The following is an 18063-nucleotide window of genomic DNA, read 5'->3' as shown; positions in this document are numbered from 1 at the left end:
TGAGACTGGTTTCATGAAGAGGTATCATCATGATGAACCTAAATCAGGAAGTGGGTCAGCCTTAAGGAAATATCATAATCTCCACCTTATGTGTGATTTCGCATTTCAGAGGAAATGCACAGTCCCTCTAATGCTTCGAACTTTGCACGATGTCTAAAATAATAAATACGGATGGCATTCATGCATATTTTGCAAATCAAATAGAATGAGGGTTTACTGATTTTTAAAAACTATTTAGAAAGCTAGTCAAAAGCAGTGAGCACCTTTAAGAATACATTACAAGAGAATTTAGAGTTCCACTTCAAGGTACTGCTTAGTCCTGTGGTTCAAAAAAAATGACTCAACAATTGCAAATAAAAAACAATTATTATAGTAAGAGATTTAATCCAGAAAAACTTAAGAACGTAAACATTTGTAAAGGGTCACACTCTGAAGAAGGGAAGTCTAGTACCTTATAGAAGGAAATTTTTATATTCAATACTAGTGCAAATGATATATGGAAAATGCAATGTAATGTCCTCAGGACCTTGTGAATATTAAAAGTAAAAGCGGTCAGGCACGGTGGCACATGCCTGTAATCCCAGCACTTTGGGAGGCCAAGGCACGTGGATAACCTGAACCTGAGGTCTATTGGCTTGTGACCAAGCTGGCCAACATAGTGAAACCTCGTCTCTACTAAAAATACAAAAATTAGCCAGGCATGGTGGTGGGCACCTGTAATCCCAGCTACTCGGGAGGCTGAAGCAGGAGAATTGCTTGAACTCAGGAGGCGGGTGTTGCAATGAGCTGAAATCGCGCCATCGCACTCCAGCCTGGGCGACAGAGCAAGACATAATCTTCAAAAAAAAAAAAGTAAAAGCAACTTATCTGCTGTCTATACGAAATATTCTACTCCAGTTGTTCCTCAAAGTGATTTCCTGGAAACGTTAATTCCACAGAATTTCTACAAATAATAGGCATTAAATATGGGAAGTAGTTTAGAATAGTAGTTCCCAGTGAGGGCTCTAGGTGCAAAGAAGGTGAGTTCAAATTATGCCCCCACCACTTATGTGTCCTTGGACATATTTCTTCATTGCTTTATGTCTCAGTTTTCTGATCTATGAAACAGGGATAAAAATGGTATCTATATCACAAGATTCAGCGAGTATTCAAAAAATAGTAGTTGCCATTGTTGTTATTGGTATTACTATTACGTTAAAAATTACAGCGGTCAGGCCAGGCGCGGTGACTCACGCCTGTAATCCCAGCACTTTGGGAGGATGAGGCGAGTGGATCATGAGGTCAGGAGATTGAGACCATCCTGGCTAACACAGTGAAACCCCGTCTCTACTAAAAATACAAAAAAATTAGCCGGGCGTGGTGTAGGGCGCCTGTAGTCCCAGCTACTCAGGAGGCTGAGGCAGTAGAATGATAAACCCGGGAGGCGGAGCTTGCAGTGAGCTGAAATGGCGCCAGGGCACTCCAGCCTGGGCAACAGAGCGAGACTCTGTCTCAAAAAATAAATAAATAAATAAAAATAATAATAAAAATATTACAGTGGCCAAGTATGTTTGGATACATTGGGTTAATAAAATCAGACATTTCTCTTCTGAAAGATTTTGGAGTTATTATTATGCTAATACTCAGTGATCCTCCACAGGACAAATAGAATTTGCAGGGTTTTCCAATTTTTTTTCACCATGAAAGCTTTGTTTTCTCTCAGCACATTTTTCAAAGCTAATGTCAAACAACTCAGTTGAGGAATATAAATAAATAAGAAGGGGATTTCAAAAAGTTTTTTTAAAAAGATAATACAAAAGAATCTTTCTACTGTTATCACTCTAGTCAGGAGCTTTTTTCATGTCCCAGAGTCTTGCACAGTGGCTAAGAGTTCTAGTGCTAAAATCAGATAATCTGGCTTTGAGTACTAGCTCTATTACTTACCCACTATGCGATCTTAGGCAAGATAATGAACTTCTCTGAGCCTCTGCATCCTCATTTTCAAAATGGTAGTTATCACCAAGTTAGCAGTGGTATTATAGTTATCCATACAAGTCTGCAGCAACCTCAATTATCGCCTACTCAGAAGAAAGCGTTTGACTGAGGGGTATAAGGCAAAAGGAAAGACCAAGGCAAGTTTCAGAGCAGTAATGAAAGGAAAGAAGTTACCTTTGGAAGAGGACCAAGCAGGAGACTTGAAAGACCAAGTGTGCGGCTTGACCTTTTGACTTTGAGCTTTATACATTGGCATACTTCCGGGATCTTGCATTACTTCTCCCCACTCCTGAGATCTTATTGGAAGCTGCTGATTGTTAGTTTCAGGTGTTTTCTGTCTATTAGGAACCAGCCTTTCCCTGGTGTCAGCTGTGACGAATTATTTCTTTAGAGAGACAGTTAACAACCTCCTGTCCATCACCTCATGGTGGCCCAACACTCCTTGTGTGTGTGTATACTCTGCTCATCCCTAACTAGCTAACTACAGAAACAACCATGCCTCTCTCATAGGATTGCCATGAGGATTAAAGGAACAAATGTAAAGCACTTGCTAGAATGCTACCAAGCTGGGGACAGAAATCCTGCTCAGGGCATCCTGGATACTGATGTATTTCTATTTCCCTATCCCTCCTTAAGCTTCTGACCTTCTGATGCTTCCTTTGACTTGAGAGCCAGAAAAATGCAGATGTCTTCAAATATTTCTCCTTGAGGACATATTATTGCTAGTAGAAGATTTTCTTGGATGATAACATAAATCCCAAACATAAAGAGGAGTGACATGATAAAGTATTCAGCTTCTCAGAGCCTTCCTGACTGAATCCGGCTGTAATTGTGTCACTACCAGGACTGCGGGACCAAAGGAAGCTGCTCTGAGAAATCCTATATTTTCTCTTGCCTTATGTGCCTTTGCTTCTGCTGGATTTCTATATTTTTTATTATAAATTTGGAGATTAACATAATTATACTGGGGCCATGGTAGGGTTGGGGAGGGGTGTTCTTTCTATCTGCAGCCAAACAGAAATACTGTACTACAGCAAAACCGTCTCAACAGTAATCACGCAATGAACGTTGTTAGCCATCATTGCCATTCAGGGCTAGAGTCAGGGTTTGTGGGGCCAGAAGTTTACACAATTTGGGAGAACTCTGAAAAAAAGTAAATACAGAATTGTGACACAGTTAGACACAGAATCTTAGAAGGGATCCATGCAAGTGAGCCCTGAAGCATAAGCCTCATTAGCTTTACAATAAATTCACTCAGGAGACAGAAAATATATATTCTTGCCTTCACGGATTTTAAAATAAAACAAAGGAAATAAGACAATGCATAAGAGTTTAAGCAGCAATCAAAAATATAAGAGAAGATTCAATACAGTGTTATGTAAATGCCACAAAGCAGTATATAACACACTTTTAAGTGAATGGCACAGGTAATACATGTTGCAGAAACTCAAAAGATAATCACCATAAACTGAAATTGTTTTAGAAGAATTCACAGAGGAGGTGACATTTTAATGAGGTTTAAAATGAAGGATTGGGGTAGGCAAAAAGAAAACAAAAAATTCTGTGTATTCAGAGGTTCAGATTTGAGCTTAATCTTGCAAGCTACTAATCTTCTTGAAAGCAATGGAGTGACATAATCAAAGTGGTGTTTCAGGACAGCGAGCCAGGTCATTGAGTGTGGAATAGAGGCACTGGCAGCAGGTACAGCCTCTGAGACCGTATTATAATAGTCTTGATGGTCTTGAAGCAGCAATGCTGATGATGGAAATGAAGGGACATATTCAAGGGATATCTGCAAAGAGGAATTAACAAGAATTGATAACTGTTTGTGGACAACAACAAATGACTAAGACGTCAATGACAACACCCGACTCTGAAAGCTGGTAACTTGGAGGATAACTTAACCGAACTGGAAAGTTGGAAATGAAGAGATTTTGGAGGAGGACAAGTTCATATTTAGGTATATAAGGTTTAGGGTAAAGAAAGAATACAGGTTTTCATGTTCATGAGGAAATTGTAAATATTATTCAAAAGTGATTCCAAACAAAGACTGTCTACTGATTAAATTCTAGTAGCCTAAGAAATTGATTTTTTCAAAACAAAAGATATCATGATATATTGGAAGGTTCTGAGTTTTAAGACAAGAAACCTCAGCTGTAGACTATATATATATATATATATGTATCATCTAATAATATAATATATATTATACCACAAAGCATTTTATTATTTTTATTTTAGATTCAGGGAGAACATGTGCCTATTTGTAACATAGGTATAGTGCATGATGTTGCAGTTTGGGCGCTTAATAATCCCATTGCCCAAGTAATGTACATGATACCTGATAAGTAGTTTTTCAATGCTTGTCCCCTGCTTCCTTCTTCCTCTCTTTTGGAATTCTCAGTGTTTATTGTTCTCATCTGTGTTTCCACATGCGCCCAGTGGTTAGCTCCCACTTGTAAGTTAGAACATATGGTATTTGGTTTTTTTATCTATTTTAATTTTCTCAGGATACTGGCCTTCTGCTGCATCCATGTTGCTGCAACGGACATTACTTCATTCTTTTTTATAGCTGTATACTATTGCATGGTGCATCATTACCTCATTTCCTTATCCAATCCAAGATTCATGAGCACTTGCTCTGATTCCATGTCTTTGCTACTGTGAATAGTTCTGCAATAAACATATGCTTATAGGTGTCTTTTTGGTAGAATAATTTATTTTCCTTTCGGTATATACCCAGTAATGGGGTTGCTGACTCAAATGGTATAATTCTATTATTAGTTCTTTGAGACACCTCCAAACTGGTTTCCTCACGGGCTGAACTAATTTGCATTCCCACTAACAGTATACAAGAGTTCCCCTTTCTCTACGACTTCAACAACATCTGTCATTTTTTGACTTTTCAGTAATAGTGATTCTGATTGGTGTGAGATTGTATCACATTGCGGTTTTGATTTACATCTCTCTGATGATTAGGTATGATGAACTATTTTTTGCATGTTTGTTGGCTGCTTTTATGTCTTCCTTTGAGAAGTGCCTATTCATATCCTTTGTCTGCTTTTTTCTTATTAAATTACTTATAGATTCTATACATTAGTCTTTTGTTCTATGCAGTTTGCAAATATTCACTCCATACTGTAGGGACAGGTGTATTTAAGGGAGCTAACTGACTGGATCCTTCACAGACAGAGTTCCAATATATTATGATTCTCTGAAACAGTCACCTAATTTTCCCTAAATTAGTCAGTGAAGTCTATAAATTTTAAAAACACAAAATGTCTAGATTTTAAATCTTTCTTCAAAAGCTATAGATAATTTTTTAGAACTAAGCATCACACTACTGCTGTAACATTTTTAAGGGGCACAGTTTTAACTTATAGTTCCTAGAACTTCAGAGAACACTGTCAATTTAAATTTAGTGCTTTGCAAATACCACTCAATACCCAAAATAAAACAATTATCTGTATTGACTACGTGGACTAACATTTTCACATTAATTACTAATTAATATTGTTTCATGGATAATTTTCTTACACGCTTATCAAATATAGACTGTTCATTCCAAAAATCTCATTCCGGTTCACACAATCTTTGGCCCAGCTTTCTGAGTCATTAAATTTTTCAGATACTCACATTGAATACACCGAGGTATTTGGAAACTCCAAGATAAATAATAGATACGGTAAGAAAATATGGCCGCATATCATATTTTGTGTTCTTCATTTTTCTCACTGTTGACACTCAAAATACAAAATCTCTCACCTTCATACTCCTAGAGTTCATTAAAAGGTTGCCCTGGTGCCCCTAATGGTGCTGGGGGATCATTGAAAATTGGAGCATTCACTTCCATTAGTAAGCCTCGAGCCCAAAGTTTAAATGTGAGAGTCACAGGCCTGTACATCACTGGTGTGCTGTTCTATGTTGTGTTAATTTTATATTCCAAATACTAAAATTAGACAGAAGATCAAATACTATGATATAATTAAAGCAGTGTGTTTCTTCTTCCCCTGGTCTTGATGTAATTAAGCAAATAATATTTTTACCAATATCCTCAAGGCAATGAATACTTCATTACATTTTTTAAAATTATATTAATTGCATTAAAATGTTTTTACCCATAGCAAAATTTCTACAAAAAAATTTTTTGAAGAGTTGCTTGTTGAGACTTAATACAGGTACATTACCTATGTTTACAAGGTTTACCAACATAAACATGTTTTTATTCATTCCACAAACAATTTGAGAATAGACTATATGCAGCTGCTCATTAGGTTCTATAAAGGAAATTCAAAGAACTGAAGATGTAATCCCTGCCCTTAAAAAAGTCATAATCTTTATTATTAGGGGAAAAAAACCAAAATGCACATCTATAAACTAATGAATAGTTCAAAAAAAGCATTAAGAACCTGACTGGAATACACAGAAAGGTAATAGAAACATGGAGATAAATATGAGTTGGAGTAGTCAGAAAAGCCTCTCGGTTTGGGAGGCCAAGACGGGCGGATCACGAGGTCGGGAGATCGAGACCATCCTGGCTAACAAGGTGAAACCCCATCTCTAGTAAAAACACAAAAAATTGGCCCGGCATGGTGGCGGGTGCCTGTAATCCCAGCTACCGCGGAGAGGCTGAGGCAGGAGAATGGCGTGAATCCGGGAGGCGGAGCTTGCAGTGAGCCCAGATCGCGCCACTACATTCCAGCCTGGGTAATAGTGTGAGACCCGTCTAAAAAAAAAAAACAAAAACAAAAACAAAAAAGCCTTCTGGAACTTGAGTTGCACAAGAAAGGAAAACACATATATTTAATGTAACTATTTTATGGATGCTTATTTTGCCTACTTTAATTTCAATTTTTTGAAAGCTGAAAGTAATCGCATCAGTTAGCATTTATTGCTTACATTCTATGCTAGCTGCTGACTTATGTGCCCTCCCAAAATGTATTAGAATGTTGGACTCCGGAAGGGGAACATCACACACCGGGGCCTATCATGGGGAGGGGGGAGGGGGGAGGGATGGCATTGGGAGTCATACCTGATGTAAATGACGAGTTGATGGGTGCTGACGAGTTGATGGGTGCAGCACACCAACATGGCACAAGTATCAAACGCATGTAACAAATATGTAACAAACCTGCATGTTATGCACATGTACCCTAGAACATAAAGTATAATTATAATAATAATAAATAAATAAAATGCTTATCGGACCTCTTCAAAAAAAAAAAAAAAAAGAATGTTGTTCTGACCTAGGTATACATTAAATGCTTAGCAAGTGCTAATCAATTAATAAACTCTATGTAACCATGACTTTTTTGTTCTAGATGTTGAAATGACAAAAACAAGACCGGTCCCTTGGACTTAGATGACTCACAATTTAGTGGAAAAGCACACAAATGTGAGCAACATGTGAGAAAAATGCATGAAAAGTGCCTTAATAGAAGCAGGGGCACACAGCACGGGGCCTCTAGTTCTGACGGTGGGAACTGCAAGAGCGCGCTGCGAGGGTTACTACCCAGACCGTCACTACAGCAGTTACCACTGTTACTGCTTGAGACCGTCAATACAAGACTGAACGAAGGGACGAACGCAGAAATGAAAACTTAATACAAAAGAAACTGTTTTAAAGAAGAAATTAAAACTTAAGACAAACGTAACTATTTTAAGGAAAGACTAGCATGGGGAAGAAGAGAGAAGAGAAGAAGACTCCCTGCTTTTAGTGAGCAAAGGCAGCCGCCTAAGCATCTACAGCCCTTATTGGGTAACAAGAGCAAGGAGAAGGAGGTAACGATTGGTCAGCTGTTTAATTGATCGCAGATTCATATTGTTACTAACAGGCTTCAATTATGCCTAATGGTGAGAACCACTTGCACCTGGGTTGTGACTGCCCTCAGCAGTCCTTCTGGGCGGCAGACGCAGTTTGTCAGTTCGCCAACATTCTGCATTTAGGAGAAGAGTTTGCTGTTTACATTTTACTCATGTGGCCTCCAGTGGTATATTGAGTTGATCACGACCCTCACTCTTTCGGCCTGCAACACGGGAGTGCCAGCAAAGACCTCACAGGATGTGCAGGAACAGAACAGGAAAGAAAACAATTATGTTACAAATGGAGGAAATAGCATGAACAAAAGCCCAGAACCATGAGAAAGCTGAGGGGAGATAGGAGATAAACCGAGCATAAGGGACACGGTGGATGGGGCGTGGTGAAAAAAGTGATGTTGGCAGAAAGGGTGCAGATCACTGGCCTGACATTCGAGTTTATGCTGAAGCCATGTGGACCACTGAAGGTTGTAAGCAGGGAATTTACTGACAAGTTTTATGTTTTAGAAAAATCGCGCTGGAAGATGTATAGAAAAACCAAAATACTCTGAGAAATCTGAAGTCTTAATCCAATTTATTTTATTTATTTATTTATTCTTTATTTCTATCCCGATTTCTCCTAACTACACTGGTAAGGTTTTATTTTCAAAGTTATAGTCTTGATTTCGAATGATTCTTATGCAATGTTTATAAGACAAAAGGATCTTAAAGAATACAATTGAACTCAATTCAATAGAACTCTTTCTCACTACAACATAATACATAATACTTCTTGAATTTCCTAGTGCAGAATACATTCATGTTTCATGTCTTTGTAATTATTCTTTCCCCATTATGCAGAGAAAATTAACCAAACTGACTCTGACTAAAGAAAAGAAAACAAAATTCAAAGCCAAGAATAAATTATGACAAAACATTGGTCTAAATAGCCATTTAGAAAACTATCCCATCATAAAAGCAGAAGAAATTTATGTACAAAAAAGTTTAAAACTCCATATAGTCAGTGGTATGATTGTTCTTTTGCTCCTAAACATGCCCAGATTGTGCCTAGCTCTGAACTACTTTTGCTTAGAAATGGAATTAGAATGATTTTTAAAACGTATTATGTTTATTTTTTTTCCTCTTTTTGTAAGTAGATTATGTTCTTTCTAATATCCCAACATGGTCAAAGATGTTCTTCTAGCAACTTGCAAATTTCAATAAAACTGTCATCTTCAGTAAAAGTTCAAAATGTCAAAATAATTTTAAATTTAGTATGAAATTTCACTTGTTTGGTTATGTAGTTTGGAAATATCAAATGTTAACCAGAAAATGTATGGAACACAATAAAATGAGTGTATGTGGACAAATAACACATTTTTTAAATTCTGGTAATCAAATGTTCTCTGGTGTGAAACTTCTTAAGCAAGATTCCTATTTTACAAAACCTACTTTATGTATTAGTAAAGCTCAATGCAAATACACACACACACACACACACACATTTTTAGGCGCCCGAATGCTCAACTGCTGCTGTATTCTAAAATAGCTTGATGCTTACCAAATTCTCAAATGCTTAGTCTGCTTTCTGTTAAATTCATGAAATTCCCACTTGATACCAGCACTTACTACATAAAACAGAATTTGACCTGATGAGTTGATTTTTGTTTTTTGTTTTTTAAATCAGATTTTCACAGAGGAATATCCTACAACCTATAGTGACAAAGAGGTTTTATTTGGCAAAAAATGCTATGATTCCTGCAAGGCAGAATTAAATTTCTCTAAACTGGAAGAAATACACTTCTAAAAGTCAATAAAAGAGCAGATAACACTCTTTCAGTGGACAGGTTTTGTTTAGCTGTGTAACTTTTATTGACAGATTTCATTTTTGAAACTCTCTGCAGGAAAATTACTAATGATTTTCCAATCAGAATAATAGAAAACCAAGCAGCATTAAAGTTAGGGCTGAGTTGTATCAGAATTAGAGAATTTTATTTCAAGATGTTCCCCTTTCATCTATAAGGTCAAAGAATTACAAGAGTTGTGCGATTATATTGGGTCAATAGAATCAATGTAAATACACAGTTTGGGTAAGTAGGCTAAAAACTCCTTGCTGTATCATTTCTTCTAATATAGGATTTTACATTTTGCCCACCTTTTTCAAGTAATTGCCTCTATTCACTACCTTGCCTACATATACAGGGCCCTAAGAGATAAAGAATAATTCATGTAGGTTTCTGTGGCCCTTTTTTTATCCTTCTGACAAATCCATTTGAAATTACATATTTTTATATCTAATACTACTACTGAGTTATGCTTTTTTAAAGATTTTAATTGTAAATAGGCAGAAAATATCATAAAATCAAACTGGCATCTCCTCTTTGTAGGACAATCAGCTTATATTTTATAAAGGATGGGAAGGGTCAGCAAAATAAAATTATTAACTTTATCTAATTAGGTTCAAACATGGATGATGTAGGTATGTTAAAATCACTAGGATATTAACTTTCAATTCAGAAAAATAAGCATATAGGGAGAGCTATTGATACAAAGTGATTTTTATAATAAAAAGTGAGGTTTATAATCAAAATTTATTAATTGGAAATGATATATATGTGTATATATAATTTTTAGGTAATCTAATAATCCTATATAGTGTCACACATACATCAAATTTAAGTAAGATTTAATGAACAGCATTTTTACCCATTAAGATGTAAAATAATATTTAAGTTTTAACTGCATCTTACTTGTAAGCAAGATATAAAACAAAGTAGGTAAATGAGACTTAAAATGATATGAAGTCTTTACTCTAGAGCCAAAAGAATTATATAGTCTCCTACATGTAATTTTAGCAATTAACATGGTGAACTAGATACAAACAATATCATAGAAAAAATATAAAAATCTGAATTCAGAAAAGAAAAAGTTACAAGGTCCTCATTGGGTTATACGAAATTATAATACTGTAAAGCTTGTCCCACTATAGAACAAGGTGATCTCTGAAATTACAAGCCAGTGAATTCAGAACTATAAAAAGGAAATATTACTTCATAACCTTTAGTTAACCTGTAGCTACACTTCCACAGAAGGTCATAAAATCATATTCTGTGGTTGGATTTAAAAGCTGGATAATTTTATAGCCACTCATAATATCAGGGCTCAAGATCATTGCCTTTAGTGACTGGAATAGAATTCTTTAATCATCCATATGAATATACTGCTAAGTAAGGAGGTAGATGGTACAACATGCAGTCTTACGGGTTAAATATTGGTTTCTTGGAGTCAAATGACAATGTTTACCACCTTCGTCTTCTTTCAAGTATGCTTAAGATTATTGAAGGTGAATAGAAGCCATAGGAAGCTGCCTTTGTAAGTCAGAACTTATATTTCCCTTATGGAATCTTTCCAACAATTGATAGACCCATGTGCACAGTAAGCCTACATCTGATAAAACACTGGCATCAAATGGAAGCTAGAATTTCCATTTCCAGGTTCTTTCAACTTGGGTGACCTTCCATTTCTAAGCCGAAACTTCACTTTCCCAGCATCTAGGGTGCTTCTCTTAGACAGTGCCTTAGTTTGTGAGTATACTTCCTGTATCTATCATCTGCTTAAAATGTATCACTTACGATGTCCTCTATATGCAAGCTTTTAAATTATTTTAAAATGTACTATCCTTTCATCTTTAAACATTTTTCTAAAATTGCCCTTTCCTGCCTCTGTGCCTTTGTTCATTCTGCCTCTATCACTGGAATGCTATTCTCTGCCCCTCCTACTTCAAGGATCCAGTTTCTTCAGGAAGTTATCCCTGATGTTCTCAGATAAAAGTGATACTCTAAACCTCCCTCCCCACCTACCATGTGCATCCCAAATATTGTATCTGTGATTTTGATATTTATCCATCTCTGCCTTATTCTAAGAGTATGTATAAATTCATTTGGCTTACCTCTTGCTTAACTCTCTTTTAGAATGCAAACATTTTATAAGTAGGAGCTCTACCCGAGTCATTTCTTGTGTGTTTCACAGCACCTAGTCTACTGTCTTCAACAAGGGCAATAATGTGTGCTTCCTTGGCAATAATGCATGCTAAGAATTACTTTGTGGCATACTTGTTGTGGATATTTTTATGTAATTCTTAGCTTTCCTCTTCCAGCTGGCAATTGTTTTCTTTCTTGGTTACTTTTGAAATTTCCAGTAATCGAAATAATAAAAAGAAAATTAATCTCTACAAAAATACAGTTCTTAGACCCAGTATTCATGCAAAAAGAACAATGCAGTAAAAATAGATAAATAAAAGCATGCTGAGGTTGTCAGTATTTTAAACACAGTTATGTGGTGTTTCTTGGTAGAGTTGAATGAAGCACCAAAAATATCATTTTGTTAACCTGCTTCTCCCATCTAGTGGCAAAAAGCAGGAAGAAACAATGTCCTAGAAAAACACCATGATCAAATGGTTCTAAATGCCATTTCAGGAAATACTGATGATAAGAGTTCAACATTCAAGATTTAAATAAGTATTTTAAAATAATTTTTAAAAATTGATAGTGCTCAGCTGGGGTAACTGTCAAAGTTAAAGTCATACATGTATTTGCATGCTTTCACAAAGACTTCAACTATATATGTAAAGCTATGTATCACCCCACATTAAATTGAGATAGATTTATTTTGGTATACATAATTATGGATCGGGAATAAACTGTTAGATAACTATTTAGAATTCCATTATTTCCTCAGCTATAAGTACATGGCAACCATGCTGTTATAAGTTTTAAGAGGTACAATTGAGAACCACTGCCATTGGACTTCACCATGGGAATTGCCAGTGAAAATATTTTTGCAATAATAGGCAGTGAAAAATTTTGTGACCTGAGGCATAGGGTCAATTGGAAGGGGGAAAGAGGGAAAGTTTAAAGGAGGTAGAATCAGCTGCTCTGCATTGTTACAGCTTCTTCAAAGACATTAATGAAAATTAATATGCAATGGACAGCATAATTCTCCGCACTCTCAAAGGCCACCAGCTTATCCCTAATACATGAGGTTTGACTGCCCTTCTAACACTTTCTGTTTGCCTCACTGCAAATGTAATTAATGTTTTAGAAGTTAAATGTGGGTTATGCAGAAGTGGGAAGATGTTCTCCATAACAGCAACTTTTTTCCTTTCTTCTATTCAAGCGAACCAGTTAACCATGTGTAATGAGGATAAAAATAAAAAGCTGTCAAAGTATTTAAATATGTAAAGACTAAAAGGGAAAATATAAGTATTTACGAGTATCATAATTATTTTAAACTCAGTTTTTAATAAAAGAAAATATACTTTTTGTTTATTTCCTAATTTTTAAGAAGAGAAAAACTTGTGTCTTCCTATCTCTGAAACCCTTTTTCCAGATGAATAGGGACCAGCTACAAAATTTCATTGGATATTTAATCACGTCACACTACCACAATGAAGTTCTTCCTACTGCACAGAAACTGGCAGATGAGATTCTATCCTCCAACTCAGAAATCAACCAAGTGAACAGCGCTCCTGACCCCACAGCTGGGGCCAGCATTGACAATGAGAACTGTTGGCATTTGGATGAAGAAGAGGTGAAAGAGCAAGTGAAGTTATTTCTCTCCCAGGGGGCTTACTATGACTCTGGAAAGCCACTCAACTCAATATTTGCCAAGGTTCAAGAAATACTGTGGATGAGAGATTCCAGTGGAGCAAGGATACTGATACTAATAACTGAGCAGTTTATGGCTGATCCACGACTCACACTCTGGAGTCAGCAAGGAACAAGCCTGATAGGCAAGGTCAGGCAACTCTGGAATGAGCTGGGGGCTTTATGGGTGTGCATAATTTTAAATCCCCACTGCAAACTGGAGGAGAAATACTGCTGGCTACAGCAGCTGCAGAAGTGGAGTGACCTGGATGTCTGTCCCCTGGAGGATGGAAACTATGGATGTGAGCTGCCCAACATCACCAATGCACTTCCCCAGAATGCCATTTGCAGCCCAGACTCCTTATCCAGACCTAGACGTACAATATTCACAAGAGCCATTGAGGGTCATGAATTACACTGACAGGACAGCCACCTACAGCAAATAATCATCAGTGATGTTTACACAGCTCCCGTCTGCCAGCACGAAAGTGAAAGACTACTCTTTAATTCCCCAAGCCAGCCACTGTGGCTTGAGCATGTGCCTATAGCCTGTGCTCGGGTTGATGCCCGACATTCCCATGGCTATCCAAAAGAGGCCCTCAGACTCACAGTGACCATTATTAATACTCTGAAGCTGCAGCAACAGCGGCAACTGGAAATCTACACGCATGAAAAGAAAGAATTGTTGCAGAGAGGAACCGCAACCATCACAAACCTGGAGGGCCAGGTAGGCTACCCCCAATCCCTTTGGCTGCCTGTTTCTCACTTTGACTGAGGCCTGCCGCCTGAATGATGACGGCTATCTGGAGATGTCAGATATGAATGAAAGCAGAACTCCTGTGTACCGACATGAACCTGTGGCTGCGGGCTCCTCAAACACTAGTAAGTCCTACCTGTCATTGACCCTGGAAGTTGCATTGATGAACCTGGGTCAACAGACAATAATGCCTGAAGACCTCTACACACAGGAGAAGGTGTCCCGTAAGGAAGAGCAGCTCCTAAGCCAACTCCAAGAGCTGCAGGTTGACGACGAGCTAGTGCAAACACTGCAAACAGTGTATCTTACTGCTGGAAGGGGGCCCTTTGAGCAGTCTGGGAGAAGTCATCCACTAAAAGAGTGTTCCCATGCAGACCTTTGCCAAGTATTTGTTCTCAGCTCTGCTGCCTCATGATCCAGATCTGTCCTATAAATTAGCCCTATGTGCCATGAGGTTACCTGTTTTAGAAAACTCAGCTTCTGGCCGGGTACAGTGGCTCATACCTATAATCCCAGCACTTTAGGAGGCTGAGGTGGGTGGATCATCTGAGGCCAGGAGTTCAAGACCAACCTGGCCAACATGGAGAAACCCCATCTCTACTAAAAATACAAAAAATAAAAATAAAAATAAATTAGCCAGGTATGGTGGCAGATGCCTGTAATCCCAGTTACTTGGGAGACTGAGGCAGGAGAATCGCTTGAACCCAGGAGGCGGAGGCTGCAGTGAGCTGAGATCACATCACTGCACTTCAGCCTGGGTAACAAGAGCAAAACTCCGTCTCAAAAAAAAAAAAATGAAACAGAAAACTCAGCTTCTGTAGGTGACACATCCCACCCCCACCATATGGTATCACAGCAGTGTGAACTGGCCTCTGCCATGCTGACTGCTGCCAAAAGAGACACTGAGACTCTGAACAATTCTGGAAGCAATACAGAAGAAAAGCACATTCATTCTTCTTTTCTCATCTTCAGACTGGCCCATATGCATTCAAGATTGCTACTCCCACTGTCAGTAGTACTGAGAGCACGCTGCTCACTGTGGCCCTGGGACTTCGGTTACAGGTGATGCAGATGACCTTATCAATCCTTAACTGGAGATGCCAGGAGATGGTACGGTGGTTGGTGACCTGTGCTACAGAAGTGGGTGATTCTCCTACTTCTGTCTATCCCCAGGGGAAAGGAATTTCTAGGCCCTACTCTTGGGATGGGACAATGAATCCTTTGAGCTTTCATATTCCTATTCTTGATGGCCTAAGAAAGGATGTGGCTGCTGGTGGGAGATGATGGCCTCTGTTCAGCCAGCCCAAGTCCTGTTCTCACTGCGTGAACCATATCCTGACGTCAGCAGAACTTTGACCCTCTCATCAGAGACGTATCTAAGACAGTGAATTTTCAGCTGCCAATGCTCAAGTGCTCCCTTGGGAGGTAGTGGGCCAGGTGGTTTCCTCCCCATCCCTGTCCATGCTTGTGAGCAACCCAGACAACTTGGAGGCTCAGGACCCTTTCTAAAGCCCAAAGCCCCAGCACAAGACTCTACCCTGAGAGGCCTCACTTCAGCTAGAACCCCTGGCAGATCTCCAACCCTGGCCTGGGGGCAAGCAAACCACAGACTCCACTGCTCCATCCTTGTGAGAGGCTAAGAGCACCTGCAGAAACCTTCAACCTTCTAACCAGGGAAGGAAGGGTTAGCAAGAGACCCCAAACAGGGTCTGGCCATCTGGGATGCTCCCCTTTCCCTGGTTTGCCTCAGATCATCTCAAAGTTGCTGAGGAGGAGGGAGAACTCAACTATGCAGGCCAAGTTCAAACCTCAAATGGCAATCTGGGCAGACCTGAATCAGGACCCAGATGGCACAGCTGAGCTCAGGCTCTCCCTGACAGGTGTGTGGGCCCTGGTGAGCATCTTGCAGAGCTGGTACACACTCTTCACTTCTACTGAGGCTACTAGTACTGTAGCTGCCACAGCCATATCCCACACCACTATTCTGCACCTCAGTCTTGACTATCCATAGCGGGAGGAACTGGCTAGCTGTGTTCACACACTGGCCCCGCAGTGTGCTATGAAGCATCCACAGACCTGTGCCCCTGTCAGCCCTTACGCTCTGTGAGGAAGACCACATTGCCTTTGAGGCAGCCTACCAGATTGCCACTGATGCTGGCGCTGGTAGCATGAGCCATTCATAGCTGTTCACCATCGCCCACTACACAGGGCTCCATGGCTACCCGCTCCATGCCTTCAAGCTGGCCTCACTGGCCATGAGCCATCTTAACCTGGCCTACAACCAGGATACCCACACAGCCATCAATGATGTGCTCTGGGCTTGTGCCCTCAGCCACTCTCCGGGTAAGAATGAGCTGGCAGCTCTCATCCCCCTGGTGATGAAGAGTGTGCACTGTGCCACAGTGCTTCCAGACATCCTGTGTGCGACACTGCACAGTGACTGCACCTGGCCTGGCTGGCACTCCAGGCCACTGTAGCTCTGGAAAGTTCATGTCCATTGACAAAGCTCCGTTGTGCCACTTGCCAATGATGCTGATGACACCATCAATACTTATATCAACACTACAAACTCACGCCTAATACACATCAGCTCTCGCCACTATGGAAAGCTCATTGAATTTCTAAGCAAGGCTCTGGAGACCTTCCTGCTGCCCCAGGATGACCACCTGCAATTTGCTCAGTTCATCAACAACCTCAAACAGATCTACAAAGGCAAGAAAAAGCTGACGCTGCTGGTGCGAGAGTGCTTTGCCTAAGAAAGCAGATAGCTTACCGCCAGGGCAGCCTGGGTCCCCAGGTAGGATCAGGACAGGCCAAGGACATTGAAACATTTGTACACCCTGAAAGGACTCTGAGTACCTGTGACTGAGGCCAAAGGATTACAGGGCTAAGAATGGGGAGAGTCTAACTCTAGTCGATATGCCTTCCTTGGCAAGCTTCTCACTACAGCCCACTGTTCATGGAGGAGCTGGGCCCTGCAGATTGACCAGAGACCCCACGACATGCCACCTCCTGCCCCTATATCCTGCATGTCCTGAGCATTGGCCCTGTCTCCCTTGGCAAACACAGAACACTATTCTGTCTCAGGGATTGCTTAACCAGAGAAACAGATGCATTTATGGTGCTGTAAATACTATAGCGTATGTGTTGCCAATTATTGTAAAGTTGTAACTATTTATAATTCTGGTTCTTGTTTGATGGGCACTTAAAGTAGCTGTGGGTGGAAAGATATGCTTATTTTCTGAGGAGAACTCACAACCATTTCTCAGGTTTCCCTTGCAGAGTGTATGCTGTTAGCAGTGGAAGAGTGGGGATGCCACGGAGAAAAACAGCCAGTTCGAAAAAAAATCCCAAGTCTAGTCTATGCAGAATCCCCCACCCACAGGCAGGGCATTTATATCCAGTGGTGGGTGAGGGGCAGAGGCCAGAAATGGACTTAGACTTTTGCCTCACAAAGCTATGAGGACACTGAAGCTCCTGCTCCTGCCTCTTCAGGAGCCCGATGAGTGACTGAGAAACAAGTGCAGAGAGAAGATGAAGGTCTGGGAAGCCGCTGAGCTCATAATATTCTTCTATAATTATTTGCTGGTCCCTTCTGGGTTTAGGATTTTTTTGTTTTGTTTTTGTTTTTGTTTTTGTTTTTGTTTTGTTTTTTTGCACTTAGGCTAAGTGCAAACCAGCCCTAGCCTCCAAGTCAGCAAGCAATAAGGCTATGGCAAAAACAGGCAGAAGAAGCCTGAGGTAGAAAGGCAGGGGAAGAAAGCAAATACAGGGTGAGAAGAGAACTGTGTACCTAAAGCAGCCAATCTGATGGCAGAGGGAGACTGGTGCTTAGAAGCTTGTTTGGTGAGAGAACGAATAGAGGAGGCACAGAGATGGGGAAAAAACATT

General features: G+C 39.6%; 1 pseudogene; it reads left to right on the top strand.

The window, feature by feature from the left end:
- The first annotated feature begins 13136 nt into the window (after positions 1–13136).
- Positions 13137–17716, top strand: LOC103236713 (zinc finger SWIM domain-containing protein 5-like; annotated as a pseudogene).
- The last annotated feature ends 347 nt before the right edge of the window (positions 17717–18063 follow it).

Source organism: Chlorocebus sabaeus, chromosome 7, assembly GCF_047675955.1.
Source record: "Chlorocebus sabaeus isolate Y175 chromosome 7, mChlSab1.0.hap1, whole genome shotgun sequence".
Lineage (NCBI taxonomy): Eukaryota > Metazoa > Chordata > Mammalia > Primates > Cercopithecidae > Chlorocebus > Chlorocebus sabaeus.
The sequence above is the reverse complement of the archived record's forward strand: the minus strand, read 5'-3'. Positions and strand labels throughout refer to the sequence as shown.